Here is a 13,984-nt window from a genome sequence, read left to right on the forward strand (position 1 = left end):
CATTTATTGTACAATTTACATGTCTTGACGCCTGCGCGAATGTAGGCTTCTACCACGCAACATTGCACGCATTGAGGAGGCTCCTCGCATTACATGGGATAAGTATCAATTCTTTTGGAAGCATTTCGAAGCAATGGTGTGGCTCTGTGACAGAACATCTGCTTGCCACGCAGGTCTCCGTTTGATTCTCGCAGAAACCGAAATTTGTATTATGTATTTTTATTGCCACGCGCGTTCCATATTATCAATTTTGATGTATTCAGTTTTCGCCCACAAAGACTGTCAGCAATGCTCAATGCAAACCGCGCCTCATTGTTCGAGAAGCTTCGCGATTACTGTAGATCGTTTCGTTAAGATTGCGCGCAAGACGCGAACACTCGAGCTTATTCTAGAGCTTGCGCGACAACCAGCGATAACGCTGGAATATTCGACGGCACGTGTATAAATGCCGACGCGCTTCACCGCTTGTCAGTTAATCGACAGCCGACGCTCTGTTCGCCGCTATCAGTGCATACCGAGTGTATTGCTGTAAATTAACTTTCCATTTCTCGGCTACAAGTTTCGCCAAATCAAAGGTTTCGTCTTGGACACGTAGCCTGCGGTCTTCGTCGACGTCACGACCACCTTACATCTGGTGGAGGTGCTGCTTCATGAACCGGACGCCACCGCGGGGCGCTGACCCAAGCTCAAGCCGCGGCGAGGACGACGGCAAGGAAACCCGGGATCGTCGAAGAAGCCACAGAGAGCAGGGACTGCAGCCAGAGTACGGGCTCCTTCCCGAAAAAAACCAGGCAGCCGCAGATCCCAACATCGACCACAGCAAGGATGACCGACCCTGTGCAGCCTGCGCCGATCCTTCTTCGGTAGCCCGAAGAGCCGCCAACCTTCCGCGGATCGTCGTTCGAAGACCCGGAACGCTGGCTCGAGGCGTACGACAGAGTCGCCCTTTTCAATGCCTGGACCAGTGAAGACAAGCTACGGCATGTCAACTTCTTCTTAGAGGAGGCAGCTAGAACATGGTTCGCGAACCAAGAGCGAACCCTGACAACGAGCGTCATCCGCAAGGAGAGGGCAGAAGCGCTGCTTGAAACCCGTTCGCAGCCAAACGAAAACGTGCTGCTCTTCATGGAAGAGACGACCAGACTTCCGCGACGTCGACTCCGAAATGCCTGAAGACAAGAAAGTTCGCTTCCTCATGCGATGAGTAAAGCAGGAGCTCTTCACGGGTCCCGTGCGGAACCCGCCGAGTACTGTCCAGGAATTCATCTCCGAAGCGACGACGATTGAAAAGACGCTGGAGATGCGCACCCGAAAATTCAATCGCCGCTCGACGCCAGCGCACGCGGAAGTTCAACCACTCTACTCCGACGACCTGCGTGAAACGATTCGAGAGATCGTGCGGGAGGGACTGCGCAAGCTTTTACCCCCGCCATTGCCTCAAGTGTACTCGATCAACGAAATTTTCGCGAAGTTCAGCAAGCGTTAGCAAATGCTGCTGCAGTCCACCGTCCGGTTTCCGTTCCACAACAGCGTCAAGACAGCCCGTCGCCACAGTTTGGCCGCCAGACGCCGCCGGCACCGCCACGACCACCGACGTCTTACAGTCCTCCTGTCGCCCAGCGCTATGCCCCGCGCTATGCGCCAATGAAGACCGATGTTTGGCGCACCCCTGACAACCGCCCGCTCTGCTGCCACTCAGGGTAGGGCGGCCGCAGGTACCGCCGCTGCCAGTACCGACGGATGGGGCTACGCGGATTCGCCGTCAACGCACCGCGCCCGCAGCCAGGCTAACGGTCTCGCGACATCAACGACTACCTGACCGGAACACAGTGGCAAGAACGACGACCTTTCCGCTCGCCGTCGCCCGGCCGCTACATGTCACGGCACTGCCTGCAGCACACTGGCCCAAACCGGGGCCGGTCACCTAGAAAGTATCCGGGGAACTAAGGGCAGCAGCCAATGGAGTTGCGGTTGCTGTACGATGAAACGCCGAAGATTCTCCGCGGCCGCCGATGCCGACAACGCGACGAGACCTGCAGAACACGACGCGAAGCAGACGAAGCCTTGCCGACGAAACCTCGCGGACCGAAGAAGGCCTGACGACGCAGCATGGCAGCACCGCAACAAATCGACGCAGCCATGATCCCACGCCGTTCTCATTGACGGCCACAACGTCGCCGCTCTCGTCACTCTGGGGCCGACTATTCCGTCTTCAGCGGGCCATTCGCTCCCGAGCTGAAGAAAGTAAGGACCGCTTGGATTGGACCCGAAATCCGGACAGCTGGAGGCTACCTGATAACACCGATGGGTGTCTGCACGGCGAGAGTCATCATCAATAACCGGACTTACCCTGCGAGCTTTGTAATCCTACAAAACTGCTCCAGGGATGTGATACTTCGAATAGACTTCCTAAGTGACCACGGGGCCGTCATGAACCTGAGGTCTGTGTCGATAACACTAACCTCAGACAAAGCGTTCCTGCCCAACGCGACGCCAGGGGTCCATGCATTGAATGTGATAGAAGAGCAGGTGATCGTTCCGCCGCACTTCAGCGTCAGTATTTCCGTCGGCACCGAAAAATCTGCAAACCTTGAAGGTGTCATCGAGGGCGATCAGCACCTGCTCCTGAACCATCAAGCTTGCGTCGTAAGAGGTATAGCGGAGCTGCATGACGGTAAAGCAAAGGTAGTGCTGACAAACTTCAGCCACGAATATAGGCACCTCAACATTGGTACTACGGTCGCCTACATCGACGAATGCGCGGCCGCCAGCAATGCTTTCTCTCTCCTTGATGCTGTTGAAATGGCTTCGACGAATTGAGGTCCCGAACCTGATTTCGACGTCAACCCGAGCCATTCGAAGGTCAAGCAAGACCAGCTCAAAACACTGCTCCTGCAATACAAGGATTGCTTTTAATCGTCGTCCATAAATCGGCAGACACCGGTCGCAAGACATCGCATCATAACAGAAGAAAGTATCAGGTCATTTCGTCAGAGCCCGTACACAGTTTCGACGCGAGAACGTGAGGCCATAAGCAAACAAGTCGACGAAATTCTACGCGATGACATCATCCAGAATTCAAAAAGTCCGTGGGCGTCATCCGTGGTGTTAGTGAAGAAGGATGGCTTTCTTGAATGGACCTCAAGACCGGCTACTGGCAAATCGAAGTCGACGAGACAGACCGAGGAAAGCCTGCCTTCATAACACCGGACGGCCTCTTCCAGTTCAAGGTCATGCCCTTCGGTCTTTGCTCGAGACCTGCGACTTTCCAACAAGCCAAGGATACAGTATTAGCTGGCTTGAAGTGGCAAACACTCCTCGTTTACTTTGACGACGTCGTTGCGTTTTCCTCGAACTTCGACGAACACCTTCAGCGCCTTGAATCGGTACTTCAAGCAAACAAGAACTCCGGGCTCACCCTGAAGCCAGAAAAGTGCCGCTTCACGTAGGAGCTCTTAATTTTGGGTCACATGATCAGCAAGTCTAGAGTGCGCCCGCACAAAAGAGGTGCCATCGGCGCTTTCCCGCCACCCACCGACTTTAGGCCGTGCGCCGATTTCTCGGCTTGTGCGCCTATAACAGACGCCTTGTCAAAGACATTTCATGGATCGCCGAGCCACTAACGCCGCTCAAGAAGGCCGACGTCGAATTCAGGTGGCAAACAGCGCAAGTCGAAGCATTTCATGAACTGAAACGACGCCTGCAGACGCCTCCGATACTTGCGCATTTCGACGAATACGCCGATACGGAGGTTCACACCGATGCAAGCAGTGTAGAGCTCGGCGCCGTCCTTGTGCAGCGGACGGACGGACGGACTGCAAAGGGTTATCAGTTATGCTAGCCGGCTGCTGTCTAAGGCAGAGGCCAACTATTCCCAACAGAAAAGGAGTGCCTCGCTATCATTTGGGCTACGTCAAACTTTTGAGCGACCATCACGCCTTTTGTTGGCTATCTAACTTGAAGGACCCTTCAGGTTGCCTCGCACCGTGGAGCCTAAGACTTCAAGAATTCGACATTACTGTCGTGTACAAGTCCGGAAGAAAACAATCCGACGCCGACTGCGTGTCTCGCGCCCCCGTCGACCCACCACCGCCCGACGACCAGGATGATGACAGGTTCTTGGGAGCCATAAGTGCCGACGACTTCGCCGAACGACAGTGAGCCGACCCGGAACTGGTGGGTCTAGTGGTATGCCTGGAGGGCACGGCCATCGTTGTCCCAAACGTATTCAGGCGAGGATCGGCATCATTTGCCTTGAAAAACAACGTCCTCGTAAAAAAGAACTTCTCTCCGGCCCAAGCCAGCTACCGTATCGTTGTACCTTCGAGACTGCGACCAGAAATTCTGCATGCCCTGCATAACGACCCGACGGCTGGACATCGGACTTTCCCGCACGCTCGCACAAGTACAGGAAATGTACTACTGGCCGCGCCTTGCCACCGACGTCACTCGCTACGTAAGGACGTGCCGAGACTGTCAGCGGCGCAATAAACCGCCCACAAGACCAGCAGGCTTCCTTTAGCCAATAAAGCCTACTCGGCGACCATTCCTGCAGATCGGGGTGGACCTCCTGGGGCCGTTCGCAACGTCGACATGCGGAAATAAATGTATCATCGTGGCTGCCGACTACATGACATCGTGGCTGCCGCTACTCCGAAACAAAAGCCATGCCCAAAGGCAGTGCCGCTGAGGTAGCCCAGTTCTCTTGAGAGCATCGTCCTTCGACACGGCGCGCCGTACGTTATCATCACCGACAGAGGTACGGCGCTTACGGCTGACCTAACTCAGGCGACCTGGAAATACAGCTACACAAGCCACCGCCGGACCACCGCGTACCACCCACAGACCAACAGCCTGACCGAGCGTCTAAATAAGACCATCGCCGACATGCTGGCGATGTACGTCGACGTCGAACACAAGACCTTGGACGCCATCCTTCCGTACGTGACTTTCGCGTACAACACGGTCTTACAAGAAACGACGCAGATGACGCCATACAAGTTGGTATGCGGACGGAGCCCAGCAACGACGCTCGACGCCATGTTATCAAACGTGACCGTCGAGGAAAACATTGACGTGACCACCTACCTACAGCACGCAGAAGATGCACGACAGCTCGCCCGCCTACGGGTCAACAACCAGCAGACGACTGACAGCCGCCGCTACAACCTCCAACGACGCCACATAAAACACCGACCCGGTGACCGCGTATGGGTATGGACGCCAATACGCCGACGGGGACTTATTGAGAAGCTTCTTCGACGATAATACGGACCGTACAGGGTGCTTCGACGCCTCGGCGCACTCGACTACGAGCTTGTCCCTGACGGCATTACGAATTCTCAGCGGCGCCGCGCGCGACCTTAGTCGCCCATGTCGTACGCTTGAAGCCATATTACGCACGTTATTGCATCTGAAGACTGTGCTTTTCTTTAATATTGTAGTTTCTTGCTTGTGCTTAATATTTATTGTACTTTCTTGCTTTAGTGTTTTTATTTATTGTTGCATGCATTGGCCACCCCCCGTGTTCTGTTTTAAGCATCGGGACAATGCTTTTTCAGAAGGGGGCATTGCCACGTGCGTTTTTTATAATCACTTTTGCTAATTCGGCTTTCGCCCACAAAGACTGTCAGCAACGCTCAGCGTACACCGCGCCTCATTGTTCGAGAAGCTTCTTGATTATCGTTTTGTTAAGATTGCGCGCAAGAAGCGAACACTCGAGCTTATTCTAGAGCTTTCGCGAAAACCAGCGATAGCGCTGGAATATTCGACGTCACATGTATAAATGCCGACGCACTTCACCAGTTTTCAGTCGATCGACAGCCGATGCTCTGTTCGCCGCTATTAGTGCATACCGTGTGTATTGCTGCAAATTAACTTTCCGTTTCTCGGCCACAAGTTTGGCCAAGTAAATAGTTTCATCTTGAACACGTTGCCTGCGGTCTTTGGGGACGTTATGACTACGTAACAATATGCACCGGTCTTCAATTTTAGCTCACGAACAACGCTGGTTTTTCGCTCTCAGCCCACGACGCCGACACCTCCTCCGTAATTTCTGCGAAGAGCTATTTAATGCTGTCGGGTTAAAACGTATTAGGAGTGAATTGTATGCAAGAGAGATAAGAAAATGTATAGAAGGGAAGGTAGGTAGCTTAACCAGTCTAGGAGAACCAGGTTGCTACCTGACACATTGTAACAGGAAGTGGGATACTGAAAGATGTAGAGAAAAGAGAGAGAAGACGGCATATATTCCTGCACAAACACGGTCAGTCAATGTCCGTCACTCTTGCGTGGTAGGCGACATCAATGTCACAGCCACTTGTCTTTTAAAAACCTGTTTCTTTTAAACACCGAAGTAGTGTCTTTGTGGCCTTGAGCTGCGGTGTCTTCTGTCAACGGCATGTAAGAATTGTTTCACCAGGCATAGGTCTATTGTCAAGGTGCAGTAGAGCGGATGGCAGAGTCTGTCTCTGAAGGTTATATTCCGGACAGTCACGCAGCCTATACTGTAGGGTCTGCTCGAAACTACAGGCATAGCAAAGTGCGTTGTCAGGCATTCCAATGCGAAATAATAAGGCTTCATGAATATCTGCACTAACCATAAACGATCAAGCAGAGTGGCCTCTCTGTGAGGGAGTTTAATTGGCATACTGTGATGTTCAAATACAATTGCTCTATTACTTGCGGTGTTGGCGATTGGTCCAGTCGTTGGCGTGCACCATCGAGAGAGTCTGATCTCATGTGCAAGAAGTCGAAGTCTGGTGGCAGCGTCGGATCTTGAAAGTGGTATGGTCTCTTCCTGCGTGCCTTCAAGACCTGGCTGAGTGGCACTGTCGGCGTGTTCGTTCCTTGTGACGCCGCAGACACTTGGAAGCCAATTAAACGTCACGTGATGCCCTTTCACGTGTGATATATGGATGTCTTCTAATCTCGATAAGGACTGTTCTTATGGCCCGCGATGCACAGCTGATTGCACAGATTGTAGGGCTGCCTTTGATCGCTGAAAGACTAAACAAAGTGCAGCGCGAAGCGCAGTTCCTCAGCGTCGATGTCGTTTAGTGGTCAGTCCTAAAACTGATGGCAACAGCTCTACCTGGAACAACCACTGCACCGGACGAATATTGAGGTTTGTAGAACCATCAGTATAAATATGTATACTGTCCGCATACCTCTTGTGCAAAACAAGCAGACAGAGTTGCTTCAGCACAGGTGACGACAGCTCAGGTATTTTCCTGATCCCTGGTTCACTCAGATGAACTGTGGGTTGAATACGACACCAAGGAAGCATCGATTCAATGGTGAAGCCCGAAGGAAGGTTGTCGTACTTGACGATAGGCAGGACAACAGCGCTGTTGTCGTGCCTCTTTCGTCTTGCGTCCTATAACAATTTCGCGGTGTTTTTTCCGTGTTATAAGCATGAACCAACTAGCCAAGCCTCAACCATGGCAAGTTTTAAAAAACCACGCTTGGCACCCACCTTAAGGCAGTATTGCAAGGTGGTGACAGGGGGCACGTGCAAAATATCTTATGTGTGTTTTCAGTACTTCCCCCGTAACGTAAGTTTCCATTGGATAGCCCCGAGCAATCGCAGTAGTAGCCTCTGATGTACACCTGGGCAAACCAAGAAAAACTCTGAGTGCTTCAGCTTGCGCTGCCTGCAGAAAACGAAAATAATCTTGCAGACATTGCTCAGCATGGCACACCATATCTCAGAGAACCGTAAAAAAATGTAATATGACTCAAAGAGCAGCTGGGAAGATAATTTCGAATGTTTAGTGAGAAGAACATCTCTTGAACAAAATCACAGTTCACATTTTCGGAGCAGGAAGAAACAATACTGGGCTCAAGATGAAGAAAGGCGGTCCCCCGCAACGACAAGCTACAAACGACAGGCACAAACAGTTCAACCTTAGGGCAAATGAAACGCTGCCCACAATAAGTTGCCGTCGAGAGCCGACTGTACGCATCGCAAACGCCACGTGACCTCGCAGGAAAAAGCACTGGCGCCGTGCATACCACAACGAAACATTGACGAACACCACCGTCGTACGCAACTGACTGCCGTTCTGTGCTGCGACAGCCTTTTATATGATGGCCACGTCCGCTATACGCCTATCCGTGTAGTATTATTAGCGCTGCAGCCGCCAGCGCATCCATCTACTATCCCTTTCCACCCTCCTCGACGCTTAGGTTTAGTCTCTTCTCAACTCTCCAATGTTGCTCGCCCCAATCCCGTCTACTTTGTTCTCACCCTTTCCATCGCATTCGAGCCATTAGCGAAATGGCTTGCTGGCTTAAATGCGGCAGATTACGCATGTGCCCGCGAGCTCGCGAACGAAATCTGCCACGGCGAGGAATGAGCGAAGCGTGCCTCGGATTCATAGGCAGCGATGGCGGGAAAGGGGGAAAAGGGGGAATGGAACCACGAGGTCGGCTGGGCTGAAATTTCTGTTTAGATGCGAAGCATCTTATGGCGAAGTTCAAACCGGTGGTGGTGATGGTGGTGGTGGTGTGCGGCGTGACCACCCTTACTGCGCATGCGCAAGCCCTCTGCACACATATCTCCCCACACCTCTTCTCAACCCCTCCTCTCCTCCGTACCCCCTCTCCACTCCCCATCTCCCATCCTTCTCCCTCCTTCCACCATCTCCCCCTCGCCCCTTTCCCTCTCTCTTTTCCCACTCCACTTCCCCCTCTTCCCTCCACCTCTCCACTCCCCCTCTAAAACGCGGGCTCCACATGCCGAAACGCTGCTTCGCATCGCCTCATGGTCCCCTTTAGCGGGAGATGGTGTGATATTCTTTAATTATTACGTCGCTCCTTCTTTCATTTCGGCTTCCTTCCGCCCTTTCGCTTCTGGCGCCGACCGTCGTTTCTCAACTCGCCGCGCACGATCACTTCAGCAAGTGACCCCGCGAAAAAGCGGAGATGTACTTTTGGCCTCACGCTTCCCGCCGAAGTGGCGCCGTGGATAGGATGCATGGCCCGCTGAGTAGCAGTGAGGTGGATGCATTTTCTCGTGCCTGGAATAGCCAATCACGAGGAGAATGAGGGGCAACGTAGAAGCTAAGCAGGACAAAAAAAAAAAGGCTGGCGCAACAAAAAGCAGTACATGGAAGTACAGACCGGGGCCTCTCTACCCTTCTTGCCTGCGAACTTCCCAGCGCATCCGAACTGTGTGGAAAGCTATTGGGAGTTCTGTGTGCCGCTTCCTTCTAGCGCCTTGCCCGGCCTTTTTTTCAGCACTACACTATGCAAATCGTATCCTAGTTTGTCTATCTTTCTTTTCACTAGCATTTAACGACCGGCCATCAAAGCCTCGGCCGACCCGCACCTCTGTCTGTTGTTGACAGAAGCAATTTATAGAGGGAGCAAAATTTGCGCCTGGTGAAAGAATTCGTTGTTTGTTTCGAAACTGGAGCTCCGTAATGGATTTTTTCCCAAAGTGTTCCATAAGATAAACGCATCAGAACGATTGCAGTCTGCCTTGCTGCATTTCTTGTTGGTCCATCCATTGAGGCGCAAATGCGACGTCAGAAACAAAGATTCTGAATGGAGCCATTTGGGAACAAATACTGTTATGACGTCGAAAAACAATGCGAGATGTCGCTACGCTGCGTGTCACGCCACGCGGATGATGTTTTAACGAGACGGGGCCCACAACGGGCTTTAGGTCATAATATGTTCCTCCGGCTCGCTAAGCTATCAGGCCTGCGTGGCGTGGTGTCGTGGCCGCATACGCTAGGCAAAACCCAACATTTATACCACCCTGTGACACAAAAACAGGGGCGTCCACATTGATCAGCGTACAGTATACGAGTGCTGTGGGGTTTGGTGGGGTGATTTGGGACCTTGCGAACATGCATTAATATTTTTTTTTAAGATTGAGGCTAGTATGATCTCCAGCCAATCTGATTCGCTGTTAGCCATTTCATGCTTACATCCGCTTTCGCTTATGCATTAACCAGCCCGTCTTTTTTTTAACACGAAAGTGTTTTATGCCTGGGTCCACCAAGTACATCCGTCACGGATATGACGTTGATAAAATGGACGCCAACGGGCAAGAAAGAAAAAAACCAAGAAAAATATACCCCGCTGGGAAACGAACCCACGACATTGCGGCCGCGACGGCAAGCGCCCGATGCGCTACCGACTAAGCTAACTCGGGAGATTCTTGACACGGCGCGAACACGCCTTATATCTTTACACACTCTCTTTCGCCGCGGGCGGAGCGGGGCGGTGCCGCCGTCTGTGAGATGTGAAAAGAAGTAATGCTTCACGATCGTCACTTACTAGCGCTTACTCCGAGATTGCACGTGATCTCGGAGGTCGTGGTTAAAGCGTCTCGATACCAGAGAGGTAGACTGGCCGCGCTGGCGTCGCCGAGGCACCCTTGACGCACTTACGTTCTTTGCCTTTGGCTTCGTGTTATCGTGCGTCGGCTCATCGGAGTAGTGCAGCTTCCACGTGCAGACGTGCACCAACGGGATTTCTCCGCCGCCGACTGCTTCAATTGCGAGAGCACCGACTAACAAAACTGCTGCAATATGCGTTGCAGAAAGGACGCGATTTCGACGAGCGAATGTCGTGCCTCGGTGGAGCGCGAGCAGCGCCTGCGAGACAGAGGCCAGCGGGACGCACGCGTTTGCGGCTCAGGCTACGAACCTCTACCTCCCGTGTTGCTGAAGCGCAGTGTGTGTTATGTATGCATGAGCACAGGCGTCGGCTACCCATTACTAGAAAGCGCACACCGTTCCATTTCTCTCCTTAATTGACGACGCTTTGAAGAAGTGCATACCGGGTATCAGTGTTGATTATGAGCTTGTTAATATCATCCTTAGCGGGATTCACGATTCGCTGTGTCCAAATATATGTTCACACCATCAGCTACCACAACGGTTTAATCATGATCATGGGCGTTAGTCGTCGCGATAGAGGCATGCTGTCAACATGGGTGCATCCACGTCAAACGGTGCTATAGCTGCCAAACACGAATAGACATTGTACAAGCTCTCATATATCACTACACAATGAGCACTACTTCTGTGAAGACACGTTTCACTTTCGTGTTATACCGATTCCTAGGACGGAGGGATCAGCCATGTTTTTTTAATTTACGGCTGCCGTTCTACGCACGTCAAGATCTGTGGGGTATATTGAAGAATGTTTCACGGCCTAATGAAACAATGGGCAGAGGCTCTCGCCCTGTTTTCTGTGGTTTGGTGTTCGTCTGATTCGCTCCTCGCATTCTAAAACATGGAACATGATTCTAAAACGTGGTTTTTACCTTCAAATTCAAATTCTTTATTTCTGCCTTGTAGAGGTACAGACAGTGGAGGCACAGCAAAAGCTGTCTGAAACAGCTTGACAGAGACGCGGCTTACTTTTGCTTCACAGCGGCTTCACGGCAAGGCTTATAAAACAATAGTATTGACAAAGTTTAATAAGGAATATACAAATATCGACAAATACAAAACAGCAACAAAAAGAGATTATGCAATGTATAGATAAAATCCGCATTCACTACGCAGAGGTATGGCTAAAAAAAAAGAATATACATGTCATTGTGCATCGCACGCAAGGCACTGCTTGATGAACTGAAGAGATCAAAAATGTTATGTGCATATGATTTTAAAAGGAAAGGAAGAGTGAATTGCAGGCGTTGTCTCCATGAATTTATTCGGGGTGTCGGCAAAACCGACGTCTCTGCATGCCTTCTCATACATTCTGCTTCCCGGAGTTTGCATATCAGCAAGGTCCTGCAAGTGGTTTACGTTTTTCCTAGGTTCTAGTTTAAACCTCATACTCAAACGGTATTTGTACAAGTTCGGAAACTTTAGTACGCTACTTTGCAAAAAGAGATTCGCGCTCGGTGGGCCCCAGGGAACAATATTAACTTCATGAAGGAACCACTTTTGTAAAATGTAGATACGCTGAAGACAGCCAGGTGTAGCTTTACCCCAGACTAAGTGGCAATAGTTTAAACAGGTGTAGAGGAGGGAATTGTACAGCAGTGATTTTATGGGTTTTAAAAGAACGCATCTGAGCCTGCTCATGACCCCGGTTATTTGTGCCAATTTCGTCGAGACGTGATCCACGTGGTGTTCCTAAGATGTAGAGGAGGAAAATAAAACTCCGAGGCATTTAAATTGCTCAACCACATCTATACGTCATGAGTTTAGCTTAATGTCGAAGGAGAAAGAGAATGGTTTGTTTTTGGGCGGAATACAGCGGGCTTGTGTTTTCATCTCATTATTGCGCATACACATGGATTCCGAACATTTTTGTAGCTCACTCATGGTGTCATTGCAATCCGGAGGAAGGAGATCAAGATTATTTCCAGTAAAAAAATGCTAGTATCATCAGCACAGATAATATATTTAGCAGCGGTGTTATTGTTGCAAATGTGGTTGAGATACGTATTAAAGATGAATTGTCCGAATATACTGACCTGTGGAACGCCAGACGTAACAGATTTTATTTAGAATTTTATGTTGTCTATGCAAACAGCCTGTTTTCTATGCGATTGATATGATTTCAGAATCATTTGAGCCTGTCCATGAAACCATAACACTGTAAGTTTTTTAGATGTATAGTGTGGTTTGCAAGATCGAATGCCATCGAGAAATCAATGAATATACCAATAACGCACCCTTTGTTTTCAAACTGTGTTAGTATATATTCCCTTTGTTCGAGTAGTGCTATGTAAGCATATTTGTTTTTACAAAATCGATATTGCTTTGGTGACCGTAGGCTATGCCTATTATTAAACCAGACAACCTGGTATATGGCACTTTTCTCAAAAGCTTTCGAGAATATTGGAAGCATGGTTACCGGTCTATAATTTCCTGATCATTGCGATTTTTTTCCTTGTACAGAACCGTTCCTTTAGCCGCTTCCATTTTACTAGGAAATGTACCGGTAGCTAAACATGGGTTAAATATGTCTACAAGAACAGGTGCAATAGCGGCTGCAACATGCTTCACAGGCCTTACTTGAATACCATCTATGTCATAGCTATGACTGTTTTTAAGTTTTTATATTACTGCTATACCGTCTTCTCTTTTAAGAAAGATCAGACATATTGGGAATTTATTTAAATAATTAACGTATTTATTGGAATGCTCTGACACGATGTTACGGGTGAGAGTTCTAAAAAAGTTGCTGAAATCATCTACCAGCTATACTCCAGATATGTCATTATCATTTAATTTTTTGCATGCGTGGGGCAGCCTGTGGTTGCTCCCGTCTGTAAGTAAGAAATTTATTCTTGACCATAGGAAATCGCGGCGACCATTTTTAACTTCAAGCAATGTAGAACAGCATTCCGCACGTGCGTGGCGCAGTTCTTTCTTTTAGTCTGTGCCTGTATTTATTAGATACACCGAGGTCTTCTGCTGAGCGTTTATTTATGAATATTTTGAAGAGCTTCTTTTTCAATTTAATTCTTGGCATAACTCAAGAGTTACCGATGGTTTGAGAGTTTTGCGCTTTGATCTTCGCACTTTAATGGGAAGCAGGAATGAACAGAACAAGTGTCAATATTGCAGTTGTCATCCTATTTTTGGAAATTCGTCTATAGCTTTTTTATCTTAAATGTGAGCATTTATCATCATTATGTCGGTGTAAAAAGAACTAAGACACACGTGTAATGCTAAGGCGCCCCAAACACTGGCCACATTCTTTTCCCATCTTCCGTTATTCGATCCGTTTTTGCGGCGACCATTACCGGCCGATGCAATCGCGCCATCGAATCGCAGTGAAGCCAAAGAAGCATGCTCCCAGTTCTACAACGCCAATAAGACAAGGAAAATGAGACGTCAGCAATAAAACTCCGGTGCCTGACAACGGGTCCCGCTTGGCGTCACAAACACGCTGCGGCAGCTGCTCGGTCGCTGATACGTCGGGACGCGATGGCGACGGCTGTGTTTATGCCCCGTGCGCACCTTTCCGCGCTGTATTGTTTGTCTTTGCTGCCCATCGC

This window comes from Rhipicephalus sanguineus, chromosome 9 (genome assembly GCF_013339695.2).
Source record: "Rhipicephalus sanguineus isolate Rsan-2018 chromosome 9, BIME_Rsan_1.4, whole genome shotgun sequence".
NCBI lineage: Eukaryota > Metazoa > Arthropoda > Arachnida > Ixodida > Ixodidae > Rhipicephalus > Rhipicephalus sanguineus.